This window comes from Lissotriton helveticus, chromosome 8, assembly GCF_964261635.1.
Source record: "Lissotriton helveticus chromosome 8, aLisHel1.1, whole genome shotgun sequence".
Classification (NCBI taxonomy): domain Eukaryota; kingdom Metazoa; phylum Chordata; class Amphibia; order Caudata; family Salamandridae; genus Lissotriton; species Lissotriton helveticus.
Window position 1 is genome coordinate 983,988,845 of NC_136069.1, and position 17,215 is coordinate 984,006,059.

Consider the following 17,215-nt stretch of genomic DNA (forward strand, 5'->3'; position numbering starts at 1 on the left):
ACGTGGAATGCTTTCTGAAAAGCAAGGTCGAAGTTCCTTTCACAATACGAGGGTATACTTTTTTAATACACAGCTCAGGCACAATGTAATTCATGTTCTTGGGGCATGTCCTAAAACTATTGTGTGCATGATGTATGACCGTGGAAGATTTTGGGTGACCATGTGTCATTTGAAGTTTCTTTTAGACAAAATGCGCAAGTAGCTGGAGCAAGCATCTCTTGGGGTCATACCCTAATATCGTCTTCACCTTTAAATTGTATACATACTTTTAATAGAGATGATTGGCCCGTCTCATAAAACGATTGATGCAAGAATTAGAATTTGTAGTAACTTATTCTTTAAATCTTTTATTTGAGGAGCAGTGCAATTCTATACTGAAACAAAAATTGGCTTTGATTTGCTGATTTTTACAAACGAGTGATTGTTGTCATTTTGGCATTACTAATTAATTTCAGATTCATTTTACGAAGATTTTATATTATTTGTAACTTTTAAAGAACTATTTTTGCCTCTTCTAGAATTCAAATTACAGACATAAAGCTTAAAGTTCAATTTAAGAAAATCTTTCTTTATTTTCAATAATATAAAACTGTAAAAATGGCACCTTCGCTTACAACATAAGAAATGATTTCTTAATTCCAAATGAAGTTTTTCATACTATAAATGTACTGCCAAAACCTAGACTGGATCATTATTAACGTTGATTAGTTAGCATGGGCTATGTAATTACATCAGTGAATGATGAGTTTAATTTCTGGGTTTGACAGTACAAGGTAATGTAATGATATGTTAACAAAGGTACGCTGCCAGTATAAAAAACACAATCGTACAGCAAAAATGATTAGAGCCATTTTATCAAAATAAGTTACCACGTTTCTGTCAGCTAAACAAGTTACATCCTCGTTTGCACTTGTGCAATTAAATGCCTCTCCAACATAGGCAAGTTTAAGGTAACAGTAAAGGTTTCTATTTTCCTATTTATTGTGATTATATTGTAAACTTTGATCAAGCAATATTTTTATTTTAACACTGAGAGCCCAATACAGCTGTGTACAAACGCAAATTATTTTATTTTAATTATGTTTGAAGACTGATATCTTTTCATACCATAATTTGTCTTCACTTTAAATAAATTACTCTGAGTAATTTTTGATAGGCCCTTAATGAAATGGACTCCCTGGGATAAAGGTTATTTAGTTATTACTTACTTTCCTTATTTTAACAATCTTCTAGAGCGCGCCTGTAATAAAGGTAATTCAGTACATTACCCACAGCACAACTGATCATGTATGTAAATAAAGATATTCAACAATAAGAGATGTACAGTATGGGCCAGGGAGGGCAGAATACAATGTTATTGTGGTAGATGGCTAGTAGGTGTGGGCGAAATTATGATTTTTTTCCAACACAGATGTGTACTTTTTGCAAAAGCTACATGTATTATGCGAGGCTTACCTTAGCTACAAAAGTCACACAAAATGCCTGATCAATGTTTTTTCCATATAGTTTTTAAAGTGACAGTTAGTCAGTTTAGCACATGCGGCCTCAGCGCATATCCAGTGAGACATTTTCTTCTCAAATCAGTCCTCATGGGTAAGCAATATATGAACAAATACAGGAAACTCAAATTATGCGAACTGCGCAAACCCCAATATTTGTCAGTTAAAAAATATATGTCCATGCCTTGTGTTTTTTTTAGAGGGGGGAACATTACCTTTAACCCGTTGACCGTGGCTGAAATTCCGGGCGGTGCGGGTGATTTATGACTGGGCGTGGTCAGGACGGCCCCCGGCCTCCGCACATGCTCACCGTGACGTCGGACGGCCGGGGGCCGTCCGACGCACGGAAAGGGTTAAAAATGCTGTATAGGTGTGTGCTTAAGTGTGATTACTTACAGGTTGTTCAAATGTCAAGAAAATACAAATTCCCGGTGGTAGTTGCAGCTACCGTATAGGAGTGGCTCAGGACAAAAGATGCTCTGAATCTTGTAACCAAAGGCTGTAGGAAATTTTAACGTCTGAAGCCTCTTTGCCTCATTTACTATCTATGATTGGTCAATATTGCTTACATTATAGGCTACCTTGACAATAAACAATAATGTCTTAAGAGATGCGGTGGCCCCTGAAACAATCAAACCAGTTTCAGAGACTAAGGGGTAACTATAGATTGGGACTCGATGGCACAATTACATTTGAAATACCAAACTCAGAACATAACTGATCTTACTTACACATGTGTTCCTCAGCCTGAATTCAATTATTAACACGTTTAAGAAACCATGTTCTCAACAACACATGCACCTCTTTAATTGTATCTTGTAAACAATGGCTTCCAATGAAATCCTTCACATAAAAAAAAGTATCATTTCAAAGGCAATGCTGATGACAACTATACATGGTGGGAGACCAATCAATGAAGAAAACAATGGATTGACCACTTCCAGTAAATTAATCCACTATCTGAATCACAAACATTTAATAATTAAATCTGAGCATTTAAAATAATTATCACTTTTAACGTCAATGTGGATGGCACATATCTGTGAACATAGATGTCCATAAAGAACAACAAGTAATGGTCTCTAATGATGTTATAGTAACATCAACAACTGGATACAAAGTCTTCCTGCTTCAAACTAATGATCTTTTAGATAGGTATCTTGAGGAGCATTTCATATCTTGTGAATACTATTATGTGTACAGGCCAGCGATTGTCTGCCAGTGAATTACAGTATCTCTCTTTACAAGTGCACTGGTAGTTCGTAGGCATGAGTGGTTGAAATCCCACACTGCATCCCTTCGGTCAAGAACCAAAATGGACTCCCTAGCATTACTTTTATAAAATATGTTTTGTTGAGGGAACTAGAATGTATTGCTGTTGGATTTGGCCCTTTGTTCAGGGTTATTTCCAAACTTTTAGCTTCTTCCTCCTATTTTTTCCTGACCTGTTGTTGTTGGTTTTAGGACTCTGGGCACTTTATCAGGGCTAAAGTGCATATGCTCTCTGTGTAAATTGTTATTATGATTGTCTCTCCCTGATTGGCATTTTTTGATTTACTGGCCAGTCACTAGTAAAGTGCACTGAGTGTGCCAGGGCTGGTAAATCAAATACTACTAGTGGGCCTGCAGCACTGATTGTGCCACCCACTCAAGTAGTCCTGAAATGGTAAATCAGATCTGCCACCGCAGTGTCTGTGGGCAGTTGTTAACTGCCATGTCGACTTGGCAAGTGCACCCACTTGCCAGGCCCAACCTTCCCTTTTCTTACATGTCAGTAACCCCTAAGGTAGGCCCAAGGTACCACTGTGGGCAGGATGCGGTGGATGTATGATATTACAACGCATGCTTTAACCACGCATGCTTTTACATCGCAAGTCTTACAACGCATGCCTTTACAACGCATAGCGCTTTGGGGTGCTGGATAGTGAATAGTTTAATTTACTATTCCAACTCCAGACCCCGTGGATAGTAGGGAAGGTGTTGGATAGTAAATTAAATCTATTCCCTATCCTAGAGCGCCCCCCAGCGCAATGCGTTGTAATGGTTTGCGTTGTAAAAGTTGCGATGTAAAAGCAGTGCGTGGTAAAAGTTGCGTTGTAAAGGATGTTTCCCGGATGGGATATATGTGAGAGGGAGGACATGCCCTAATATGTGTGGCATGTCTGGTTAGTGAAATACTGCTACTTTAGTTTTTCACTATTGTAAGGCTATCTGTACCCATGGGAAAACAAATGAGTTAATTTATAACATCTTATAAATATAACTTACCATTGGGACCCGACAGGTAAATAAAGTTTAGTATGCCTGAGCTCAGAATCTAAAGATGCATATTTTAGGAAAGGTGATTTTTACATTCTGTGTTTGAAAATACCACTTTTAGAAAGTAGATGTTTTCTGGTTAACCGTCCTGTGTGCTTCTGCTAGGATGTGTATTGACTGTCCTGCTTTGGAGTGACAGGGGCTGGGGATATGCAGTGGCTCCAGAGAATATGGATGAGTCAGCACTATGCTGAATAGGCCTGATCTGCATTTGGAGTGGTGAGAAGAGTGGCACCTGCACCTGAATAGGGTTATGCCAACCTTCCAAAATACCCACCTGTGGTGAGTCTGGAGCCAAGGCTCACACTGGCAATGGATGTTGTGCACTTGCAGAGTGCCCCCCAGAACTGGTTTGAACCTGGCTCAGAGCCCCTTGCACAAAGAGAACAAGGACACTTTGGGATATAAGTATCAGACCCAAAACTCCAGACCTTAGATCATTCCTGGAATTCAAGAGGAACTTTTGACAAGGAGAAGAGCTGTAGAGACTAGGGAGAAGTACTGCCCTTGCTGTGTGCAGTTGCTGTTTCTGCCAAGGAAAGGAGAAGGGCTTTGCTGTGTGCTGTGTACCCTGCTTGAAGGAGATCTCCAAGGGCCTGAAGTGAACTGGCCTCCTGTTCAGAAGTCTCAGGGACACAAAGACCTCACTCCCAGCTCCCATGATCTCTGCTATTGTGAGTTCTAACCTGCCTTGAGGTGCCTGTGCCAGTTTTAAATTATTAATAGGGGGGGTTGACCCAGTAGAAGGTACGGGGACCTGGGTAGTTAAATCAGTGAAGAGAAGGGGTCCCAGTAGCCATGGAACATAAAAACACACAATTGAAAAATAATCAAGAACACATAAATTGAAACCACATTGTTTACTTCACAATGGGAATGCGTATCGAATATGCAAGGATAAATACACACAATAATAGAACACTCGTTTCGGTGCCAGTTTTAAGCCTCTGGAGATTTTTGCTGCTGTTTGGGAGCTGTAAGAGAGAAGAAACTCAAATAACTACAGGAATCGACGCATTGCTCTTGCAGCTATTTTTCCGACACATCTGCACGGCGTGAGAAGAATTTCCAGGCATAACCATGCCACTGTAAAAACCGTCGCAGTGCCTGTCGTCGCTGCAAGAATCGTCGCATTGAGGGATCACGGCTGAAGAGGACCAACGCAGTGAAGTGCAACGCTGCCCCATCGATTGCCGACGCATCCTGAATTTCCATGCATCGTACCTGTGGGACAAGTTCTTCGGCTGGATTCGGCAACCACACAGGTTGTATACTTCTGATGCCTCAGCCTGATGCGGGGCATCCTGTTAAATCACTAAGTTTATGAGCACCTTTCTTCTTTTTTTGGTCCTGAAGAATTGCCAATACAGGCATGAAACATGTCGACCTATTCACAGCTGAGGGTTGAACGGGACTGACTCCTCGTAGCTACTGTAGTCCCATTACCCCTCACATTTTTATTCCAGGTGGTGTACTACACGATTAAAGCCATAGCCGTAGATCATACCAACCTGTTTTAATCCACCTCACTCACGCTCACTACTCCACTCACTAGGGCCCTCACACCCTTACACCTATCGGCAAAGGAACAAAAGATCTCCACAAGAGTGTAGCACCTCGTGCTACCCGTCAGGCATTGCAGCGCCGGCTTGACGTTGGAGCAGGGAGCCGATGATGTTACGATACGACTAACTGGTGACATGACAACAGCCGTTAAACCAGCCTGTTGTGTGAGGCATCCCTAGTTCCGACAAGGGATACCCTTCCCTGTTGTACTGAGGCACACTAACGCCTTACACCCGAGGGAGAGAGGAAGACAGCACATTGCACTACGCCATCACTCATCTCAGGGGAACTGTGTGCAATCTATTGTTGCTTAGCTTTTGGGACATGCACACTGGACCCCTATAAATATTGTCCCCCCCTATGTCCCTCCCTGTTGTTGACTGTATCTGCGTGGTTTACCCCCACGGGACTATTTAGGTTACCAAGAGTGAAACTCTTTCACTCTCTTGGCCCACATCCCAACCACATTCAGCTCACTGTGGTTGATTCATTTATTCCCCGGTTTCACATTACCTTCCCACTCACCCTCCCCACACCATGGAGGATGTACCGGGCCTTAGCTTTGATGAGGATGCCATAGCCGAAGCATTGAGAGCAGCCCCCTCGATTTTGAATAATCCCACTGCCTCTGCCTCGGGCACATCCAATGACGATTGGGCTACCCTCACGGAGCTGAAAAAAGAACTGATAAGGATCACCCTGCACGGTTTAATGATGACCGAGTACCTCAGATACAACATAGCCCCTCAAGGACTACTAGTGAACATCATCCCCAGGTTGTTCCTGACAGACAAACAATTTAAAATGGACTGGTGCCAGGTATCCTGGAAGTGCACCAAAGACCTGCTATTCCTGATATCCCAAACAGCGAAGCGCCTCGCGGACGCTCTCCAGGATAAGATCTCAAGCATAGAGGCCACAATGAAGGGTGCTGTCAACAAGAACAGCAAGACCGCCTTTACCTCCAAACTAGCTGACATCAACCAAGAGATGGCAGACCATCACAAATATCTTTTGAAGCAGAAGACAGACAAATTACAAAAAGACATCTCCAAGTTTGACAAAGAGAAGGTCTACCCTTATCTCAAGGATGATTTCAAGAGTAAAAGGACCAACTACTCTTCAGATGACAATTCGGACGCGAACAACAGACGCGGATCCTCTAGCAGTGATTCGAGTGGAGGTCAAACTCCCAGGAACAACCGTGTGCAACAGCAACCGAATTGGCACCAAGGATACCAACCGGGCCCCATGTTTCACGGTCCGTCTCACATGGCACCGCCCTGGCAGTATCCCTTCTTCCCGCAGGGTCCACCTCAATTCTACCCTCTGAACCCGCCACCTTTTCAAGGCAGAGGTTGGGGCAGAGGAAGAGGGTGAAAGCGAGGAGGACAAAAGGGTGTCCAGTGGTCCGACCAACCGACACCAACGAACATGATGGAAACACGGAGCTTCACCACCAGAGGGAGAAGAGCCTGATCGTCAACCTTTCCACGAGACTCCTGACCCCTGCAGAAACTAGCGTCCTAGAGAAAGGTCTGGGTTTTGTCCCAACCCCTATCCCAGACAGCTTCCAGGAAATGATTGAGATCAAGAACCTCTTCAGGAAGGTACGCTTACAAGCCTTCTTCGATGGGACCACACAACCCCCCACCCTGGATTCCGGCCTGCGGAAACCTTCCACCTTTACCCCCACTGATGGGATGGTCCCTCCGGAAGTCCTAACCTTTGAGAGAGCAGTTCTCTCAAGCCTCAAACAAAGACCACACATCAACCAATTTCAAAACCTGTCAACTGCTGAAAGACAAGCCTCAATCACCTTGGGCAATGATGTTGCGATTGTGATAAAACCAGCGGACAAAGGGGGAGCCACAGTCCTACAAGATCACCACGACTATGACCTGGAGTGCAGACGACAGCTTTCGAATACCACTCATTACAGGCCCCTCTCTGTGGATCCGACCAAACGCCTGGCCACGTCCATTATGAGTCTAGTGATCGAAGGGGAAGTCAATGAATGGATCACCAAGAAGGAAGCTGAATTCCTCATAACCCCGGAACCCATTACTCCATACTTCTACACCCTCCCCAAGATCCACAAAGGCACCACACCTGTCCCCGGGAGACCAATAGTCTCCGGCATCGGCTCCCTTCTGGAACCATTGTCACAGTTCTGTGATTTTTTCTTTCAGCCGGTAGTGAAGAAAATACCCTCATACCTTCAAGACACCAGGGATGTCCTTCGCCTCATTGATGAGATGGACGGCAGTACTGATGTGGACCTACTTCTGACTCTAGACGTGGAAGCCTTGTACACGAACATCCCTCAACAGGCCACTCTAGAGGCAGTAGAGTCCACCCTGAGACTAGAGGAGTGGACATCCCACACCCCCATCTCATTCATCATGGAACTGGCCAACATAGCCCTGACGGAGTATTTTTTTAAGTATGACACCCAACTATACCACCAGATCCGGGGGACATCGATGGGTTCGACCTTCGCGCCGAGCGTGGCCTGTATATACATGGCCACATTTGAGAACTACTTCATCTACTCCCCCGAACGTAACCTGTTCCTCGACAATCTATCCCTGTGGCGTCCCTATATAGACGACATCCTGATTTTTTGGAAGGGGGACCGAACGAGCTGCAATGCCTTCTGCTCCTGGATTAACCAACAGGATCCCTTTCTGAAATTCACAGGGACGATCGCCGAGGACTCCATACCGTTCCTCGATCTGAGGATCATGTTGGACCCCATGGGATTAACCACCACTCTTTACAAGAAAGAGACCGATAGGAATAGCCTCTTACTCTATGAGAGCCATCACACCAAGGCATTGAGGGACAGTCTACCGTTTGGACAATTTCTTAGACTCCGGAGAAACTGTTCTGCCATCTCCGATTACCAACGGGAGGCGCAATCCCTACAGCATAAACTCCAAGACAGGGGCTACCCTACTAGACTTTTGAAACGATCCATGAAGAGAGCCCAGAACAACAATAGAGAATCCCTCCTGGAAACTCACAGCAAAGAAAGCGAGAACATCATCACGTGTGTGACTTCCTTTACGAAAAATTCACCCTACATCAAGAGCACAGTGAATGCACACTGGGGGATCTTGAACTCTGTGTCCTTAGACATCCCCCGTCCTCGGTTCGCCTTCAAAAGAACCAGCAGCCTGAAGGACCAACTTGTCCACACCCGACTAAAGAAAACTCATATCCGTCCGCAGAACACCCTGTGGGACCTGCCCCCAGTTACGGGACATTATCGGTGTGGCAACTGTGTGGTGTGCCCGCAAACAACCAAAACGAAAACTGTCCAACTATCTGATACCTTCACATGGTGCTTGAACCGACACACCAATTGCAACAGCAGTAACTGCATCTATCTGCTGACCTGTCCCTGCGGACTTAAGTACGTTGGGATGACGACCCGCCCTGTAAAAATACGAATTATGGAACATAACAGCAACATACGCTGCAGAAAGACACAAACACTTTTATATGCACATTGTCAAGAGAAAGAGCATGCAGCTGAGGACATTCAATGGGTTGTGCTAGAATGGCATCCTTCATTAAACCAACAGGCCCTCTTTAGGTTGGAGCAAAGATGGGTACACCGCCTCCATTTAGACACTGAGGGTCTGAACGATTTTGTCCCGTGGAACACACTGTCCAGATAGACGCCCTCTCCCCTTGCCTGTATATATACCTGATTGTTATCACTACAACCTGATGGTAGTACTGATGTTTCCCGCAGCAATATCACACTCAGTATTTACACTTAATGACCTTCCCCATAGGTGCACACCGCCAGTGGGAATCACCCACACTTCGGTCAACCAGTGTCCCATTATCCGGCTGACCTGGTGTTCACCAATACACTCGACCGGTTGCCTCCCTGACCATTGGCCCACTGAGACCCCCAACAGGCGTACACTAACACCGTTCAAGCAGAACCAAGCAGATGAAAGCAGTCACTTGACCAGCTCTGGTCTCTAGCCTACCATCCCTGCTTGACCGTATTCCAATCCATGCAGGACCAATGTTTGCACTCAATTTTGCACTCATTTTTGACTCCCTGTCTCAACTTCCACGGGGCGCCACCCTAGCCACCTGGCTACCCGCTGTACACCCTCTGACATATATACATCATGACATGGATTCCCTTAGTCCATACTACATCCTGGTTGGCCATCCACCCTTGAGTAATGACCTGTCCGTAGTATGTATAACATGGAGCCATGCACTATTTCCACCCTTCCTTTAGCACCCTGGCTGATCAACCACCTGAGAGCCACGCGGTGTACCGAGTACCTGCAACACCGAGCCATGAGTGGGTCGTCCCAGTTCTATATGCGCTTATGAGCAGACAGTTACACCACTAACTGCCCTTCCTTCCGATCCCCACACCCCTCTCCAAGATGGCGGCGGGCACCGACACTATGACGCTCTGACGTCATGCCGGTGCGCCGCCTGACGCCGAGCCGCGACCCGACACACCTCCGGCATTCACCGGATCCCTTATCAGCGGGCGCAACTAGCCAACAGCCACGGCTGCTTCAAGCGACACTGCGCGCTAGGACGTGGGGCTAGGTGAAGAGGTCACCAGCCCGCTGTGTAGAGGTAAGGTACTTGGGACGGGATTTTTGTGAGGCGATTCCATGGATCGCCAGGAGCCCGGTCACACTGGTTGGGTTCCCGGTGCTGTTTCCTCTCCTTTCATCCCTCAGGGACCTCAGGCGTCGGCCCCCTCCGAGGCCGTCCGCAGAGGTGGGGCACCGGGCGGCGTCCGAACGGGCCTGCCGTCCGCCGGACTGGGGGTTGACTCGTCCTTCCGCAAGCGTCCCTCGCTAACCTTGGCGCGTTTGGGAGCGAGGGGCAACCACCCTACCAGTCACCGGCCAATGATGACAGAGGAGCCCCGCTGGCCCTTGTCCCGGTGCTCCCCCAGGCTGCGACCTCCCTGGGTGGTGTGACTGCCCTGGGCACGCCGGGATCGTTTGTTTGGGACCACCACGGACTTTACCATGACCGATAACTCCCATTTGCTGTCCCCATTGTTGGGACACTCACTTACTCACCCCCGGATGGCTTCTTACTCCTTGAACCATCTGCTTAAACCCTCCAGATTACTGCCCTATCCTCGCAGACCCCACGGGATCAGCCTTGGGGCACTAACGACCGCCATTGAGGGTAAGTCCTCCCCCCACCTCGGACGGTTTTCCGTGTATTCTTGTAGTCTTGTTTCCTTGTACCCTGAGGCACTGCCATCTTCACGTGCAGTGACACGCCGGCTGGCGTAAGATCCTGTTATTTCTTTATTTATTAGTATGTTTATTCTTATATCTTCAAACTCCAATCTGTTTGCTGAAGACACCTCGTGTTTGCTGGAAGCCCTCCACCCAGCAATGTTTTTAAAGTGATCCTCACCACCCCTTTGATGCGTAGTTACCTAACTGTGTCTTCCCCTGCTCCTTACTTTATCACCCTTTATTGCTTCACGGTAGGGAAGTAGCATCCCCCTGATATGCTTACTGGGGGTACTGATTCACCAGCTGAAGTCTACTTCTCTCCCCACAGGGTATCCCTCTGATGCAGGAACCCCTCTTCGGCTGGATTCGGCAACCACACAGGTTGTATACTTCTGATGCCTCAGCCTGATGCGGGGCATCCTGTTAAATCACTAAGTTTATGAGCACCTTTCTTCTTTTTTTGGTCCTGAAGAATTGCCAATACAGGCATGAAACATGTCGACCTATTCACAGCTGAGGGTTGAACGGGACTGACTCCTCGTAGCTACTGTAGTCCCATTACCCCTCACATTTTTATTCCAGGTGGTGTACTACACGATTAAAGCCATAGCCGTAGATCATACCAACCTGTTTTAATCCACCTCACTCACGCTCACTACTCCACTCACTAGGGCCCTCACACCCTTACACCTATCGGCAAAGGAACAAAAGATCTCCACAAGAGTGTAGCACCTCGTGCTACCCGTCAGGCATTGCAGCGCCGGCTTGACGTTGGAGCAGGGAGCCGATGATGTTACGATACGACTAACTGGTGACATGACAACAGCCGTTAAACCAGCCTGTTGTGTGAGGCATCCCTAGTTCCGACAAGGGATACCCTTCCCTGTTGTACTGAGGCACACTAACGCCTTACACCCGAGGGAGAGAGGAAGACAGCACATTGCACTACGCCATCACTCATCTCAGGGGAACTGTGTGCAATCTATTGTTGCTTCGACAAGTTCTTCCGACACATCACCAGAACCGGTATGAAGAATCGATGCATCACTCCCCATACAGACCGGAATCAACGCAACCCTTCCTCTGCGTGCAGCGGGACTGTTGCATCACCATCTCAGGGTTTCAGAAGTGTTGCATCTCCTTGTTTTCCGGCGCTGCAGCTGTTTGGCTTGGTGAAATTTGACGCAACTACAGGTACTTTGGTGAAAAGTCACACATCCATGGTTTTCTACGGTACAAGTTCTTGAAACCTTTTGAAAGCCATATTTTTAACTGTGTATGTCAGAATTGTGTCAGATACTTTATTACAAATACTTTACACATTGCCCTTGGGATGAGCCTGTCTGCTTGTGCCAAGCTACCAAGGGGATGAGCAGGGGTTATCTAAAGTGTGTATCCCCCTTGCCCTGACTAGAAGCAAGGGTCCCTATTTGGACACAGGTACCTACCTCTGCCAACTAGAGGCCCGCATTCCTAACAATTACATTTTGCATCCATGCAAGGCTATTGACATTGGATAAAGCTGCTCTGTTTAGTCTAGTTTCGTTTTTTCATAGAAAGTTAAAATTTCGTGAATAATGCATATTTTTAGCAACCCTATGTCCAATGCCGGAAATGAAACGGCTCTCTTTTTGGAGCCAATTGTAATTCAAAATCGACATCTATGCCTTTTCTGGGCAAATAGGGATCTTGTATTCACATTTAGGAGGAGAAAGATAACATACCAATATACCTTCCACTATATGCTTTTCAAGCCAGTGACCACCAAATATTAATTATTTTAAAAGTTATATTTATGTGTAGAGCATGGGCAAGCTGTTTTTCTGGATTTTAGTTTTATAAACTGAGATTATAAAATATGCAGCATTTTATCTGCTATAAAACCTTACGAAATAGTCAAGTTTCCAAAATTTCTATTGGTTGTCTGTGGAACAATGGGTTCTGTTCAAAGGATGATGAGGGCTGCTCACAACCATGTCTATGTCTATGACTCAGTCCTGTTCTTCGTTCCTATATAACGTAAGCAGTACCTCCTCTCGCCTGATATGATCAGTTCCCCACATCGGTTGGTCATTCAACGGTTCAGATACAAAAAAAAGTATTATTGTGCCTTTTCTATTTATTGATTCTTTACATGGATTTTCCTTTTCCTTCCTTTATTTCACCCTTTACATATTGAAAGCAAGATTAGTTAAATATATATTGTTTTCTAGACCCACAAGGACTCCCAGATCATTGTGTTCTCCATAACCACATATTCTACTCCACATGTATTGGCCACTGATACAAATCATGAGAAGTTACTGCAAGAACATCAGGCATCTGCTGCTCAACTTACATTAAACTCAAATGTTGTGCATTTTTTTTGTTATCAAAATAATTTACCTATGAACTTTTATAGTGATCTTCGAAGAGTGTGTGTGTCTATAGAGTATTTAGACAGACAATAGGGTTGCAGAGGTATGGAAATCTGGTACAAATTCTTCTTTTTAATGAAAGAACATGTGGTGAATCCCTAAACCCCATAGTAACACTGAGATCCAGCCCTCCACTGAAAACCTGGCAATAATCTACAAATAAAGAGTATGGCGTATATCTCAACTCTCAGCTTTATTGAAAGAAACTTTGATTTTTGGAAGTCAATCCAATTTCCTCATATTTCTAGACACTTTGGCAAATTTATTGTACACCAGCCAAGAAAATATACGACAGATACCTGGTCCAAGAACTTCAATGAGTTGTAAGTTTATATTTGATAAACTATGACAGTCTTGTTGTCCCTTATTATTGCACTGGTTCTTATTTGGCTCTGCACCCACATAATGACATTTTTCAAATGTTGCACAGAGGAGTAGGACCATATATGGAAAAAGGAGGAAGAGTGCAGAGTTTAAATGCCACCCAGTGCGTTACTTTTTTAATATGTGTAGTGATGTTCTTGAAATCAATTAACATTTTGGTGCCCAAAGTTAAGCTATGACCTCAATTATGATTGTGCCAGTTTTCAATGTGTGAATACCGGATAAGCAGAATTCCACATAAAGTTGTTACCCCCTGCATCTAAAAATGATTAATACAAAGAATGGAGAGTTACCATTCGGACCCATCCATTCTGGCTATTTTCTTTGTGGTTTTCCCAAATTATACGGAGGCAACCGCTGGCACTGTCTGTCTCTTCTGTGCAGGTGAAACGTTTCAGCAGGAAGGACGGTCAGAGTTGTAGAGGTAGGGTCATGCTGTGGGAGGTGGAGCAGGTTTACAATTTCCCTGTGCTGACACAGAAATCAGATGGGATCAGGACTGTGATATTACACACAACCTCTGCCCCTGCTGCTTCTAATGTGGTCTTGTGTCTCTAGGTATGAAATTATCAGGTCTAGATTTCGTAGAACCAATAATGTGCTGCCTGGAGACGCTAGAAATTGAGCGTGGTGAAACTACACCCAGAATTATCACACTAGGTGAAATGTCTCATAAGCAATTCAAAACAGATTCTTAGTCTGAAGGTAGCATGGAGGTTTGTCATAACGTATTCTTACAAGGAATTTTTACTGACAATGAATGGCATTCAATAATCCACGTTGGTCTTTATTTGTTCAGCCCAAAGAAACAGTTGGATGACTGAGTACTAACTGCAAATCATTTGCTGCAAAGTGCAACTGAGCAAATTACTAAAACCACCAAACCCATGCATTCCGTGTCTGACACAAAAGCATTAATAATAGTAGCTTGACTGGTTTTCTCTTAGCTACTTCACATCTATTGAGTCTGCCTCACTTCAAACGTACGTATTGAAGAGAATTTGCTCTCTGCTTTCATCATGACTGTTTAGCATGGGGGCCCAGGCTCAAATATAAGTAGAGGGTGCTACATTTTAGTAAATACAACGCATGTCTTCCCCTTGCTTTAAATGTAAAGTGAACTACTAAACCTGGTTTAGGTAGAGCAACTAAATTCGACAGTAAAGCACCTGTCTCATACAAATTATTGTGACATACAGAGAAAGCAAAAGTACTTGAATGGCGCTTTTCGGGGTCAGCTTGACTATTTTGTAGAGACATTACATGTATTGTGAAGTCCATCTGGAGAGCTCGTGAACAATGTAATGTTATACCTAACCAATATTATAATACACCAAACCTACGTTTCTTCAGAATACGTGAAAATGCTGTGTAACAACTTGTGACAGCAAAGCCCATAAGCCTAACACCCAGTAATTTTTAAATCCGCTTGTTTGAAATAGCTTCCTAAGGATAGGTGCAGCTTCCCTTTGAAAATGTGTATTCTACTTTGTTCGCTTTACTTCTGCATATGGATCTGCTTTTATAGTCATTTTTGCTTCTTATATGAATAATCCGCTCTTTTAAAATTGCATGTCCAACACACTGACATCCAGTTATGTGTGACAACTTAAAAGGACTTTCAATGTACAAAATGGAAGCCTGGCTTATCAGTAATGAAACTCTTTAAAACAGTTGGCAATAATAAACGGTATTAACAAAAGGTAGCAGATTTCCCCAGCAGCTGTGCCTTATCTGGTTTAAATATTTCTTATGAATATTTGGACCAGAAATAAGGTACTTCGTGGTTCGAAATTGGGTTTTTTTTGCAGAAGGTTGCACCTTGTCTAAGCAGGGATAACATTTCTAGTCGGGGTAAGTCCGATACACATCATAAATTAGGCTGTGCACACTCTCTGGAAGGTTGGCACAGAGCAGTCCGGCTTACTTTAAGAGGCAACGTGTACAGTATTTGTGCAGTACTTCAAACAGTAAAACAAAAAACTCTGCACAAAAAGATAACACACCTGGTAAGAATAACAGAGCTTAGTTTAATGAACAAAACAAGACCAAAATAGCAAAAATCCAAAAAGCAGAGTCGGAGATATGACTTGTTAAAAACATCTTGAAATATAGTGCTTAAAAGTATAATGCGCCAACTGGGGCTAACTGGTTGAGCTAGACCCGCTCAAATCCGAACATTCAGGCCAACCATCATGCAGCGTGGCTCAGATACAGGGACCAGCCTTGGTCCACTGAAACAGTTCCTTGGTTGACTGTTGCGTTGAAGTTCAGGACGAGATGCAAGCAACAAAGAAGGCGATACATCTTCGTAAATTCCTCTGGATGTAGGCGATGCATCAGTTCCAATCTGCGCAAGTCAGAGAAGCGATGTTATCAAACTCCATAATGTTATCTGTGCAGCATTAGTTTTGCATCCGCACCAATGGAGATGCTCTGGTTCTGAGTGGTGTAACAGAATCAATGCGTGGATTTGTGCTGGAGCAGCACTTTATATTCACTTCCGAGGGCCTGGAACTGTAGTGGCACCACTTGGCAGGGCAAGACTCACAGATGGCAGAGTCCAGGTGCTGTAGTAGGGTTGTTGGAACTTTTTGATGTCCCTGAAACTTCAGAACAGGAGAAAAGCCCTTGGAATCCCTCTGGATTCGAGTAGTGTAGGTTCAGCCCTTCTCACCCAGGCAAGAAGGGCAGCAGGCAGGTCAGCACAGCAGAAAAGCAGTTCTTCCAGAATAGCCATCCCTCAGACTGGCAGTCCTTCAGCAGCACGACAGTCCTTCTTCCTATCAGAGTATCCATAGGCCCAGAAGTGTGCTGAGGTTGCAGGGTCAGAAATTCAGTTCTTATACCCATTGTGCCTTTGAAGTGGGGGGAGACTTCAAAGAGGGGCTTTGAAGTACATAGCGGTCTTCCCTTTTCTGCCTTGGCTCCAGACTCAATACAGGGGGTTAAGTAGTCCTTTCTGTGGTCACAGAACACAGCCTATTCAGGTGCAAGTGTGAGGCTGCATCCAGCTCCCCTCCCATGCTGCCCAGGATGGCTCATCAGGATGTAGATGCTCACCAGTCACACCTAGCTCCTTTTGTGTGTGGATATCTAGAAGGAATGCACAAGTCTCCCACTCCAGACATGTTTTGGCAAAAGGCAGCAGGCACACAGGGCTTAAGAGCAGAACAAGTCCATAGGTGTTAACATGACAACTCTACTCCCTTCCAGTTGGAAATTACACTTATTAGATGTTACAAGGAATCCCCAATGTTAACCCAAGGGAGGGGTAGGCCTACCAGTAGTAAAAAACGATTTTGGGAGTTCTTCACTACCAGGACATGTGAAGCTTAAAAGTAAATGCCCTGCCTTTTACTTACACAGCACCCTTTCCTATGGGCTAGCTAAAACCTACTTTAGGGGTGACGTGTATGAAATAAAAGTGGAGTTTAAGGCTTGGCAAGAGGTTTTAAATGCTAAGTCGACATGGCAGTGCAAACTGCACATACGGGCTCTGCAGTGGCAGGCCTGAGACATGTTTAATGGGCTACTTCAGTGGGTGTAACAAACTGTGCTGCAGGCCTACTAGTAGCATTTCATGTACAGGCCCTGGGCACATGTAGTGCACTTTACTATGGAGTTATAAGTAAACTAAAAATGCCAATCGTGCATAATCCTATCAAACCAAGTTTAGGGGGGAGAGCACACAAACTTTAGCACTGGTCGGCAGTGCTAAAGTCAACAGAGTCCTAAAGAAGACAAAAACAAATTCAGCTAAAAGGGG

At 44.8% G+C, this 17,215-nt stretch overlaps 1 protein-coding gene across 7 annotated transcripts in view; it reads left to right on the plus strand.

Annotated features, from left to right (window-relative positions):
* The window catches only part of DMD (dystrophin), a 6,826,337-nt gene that overhangs the window by 2,939,053 nt on the left and 3,870,069 nt on the right, over positions 1–17,215 (plus strand). The gene's annotated exons all lie outside the window — the stretch shown is intronic.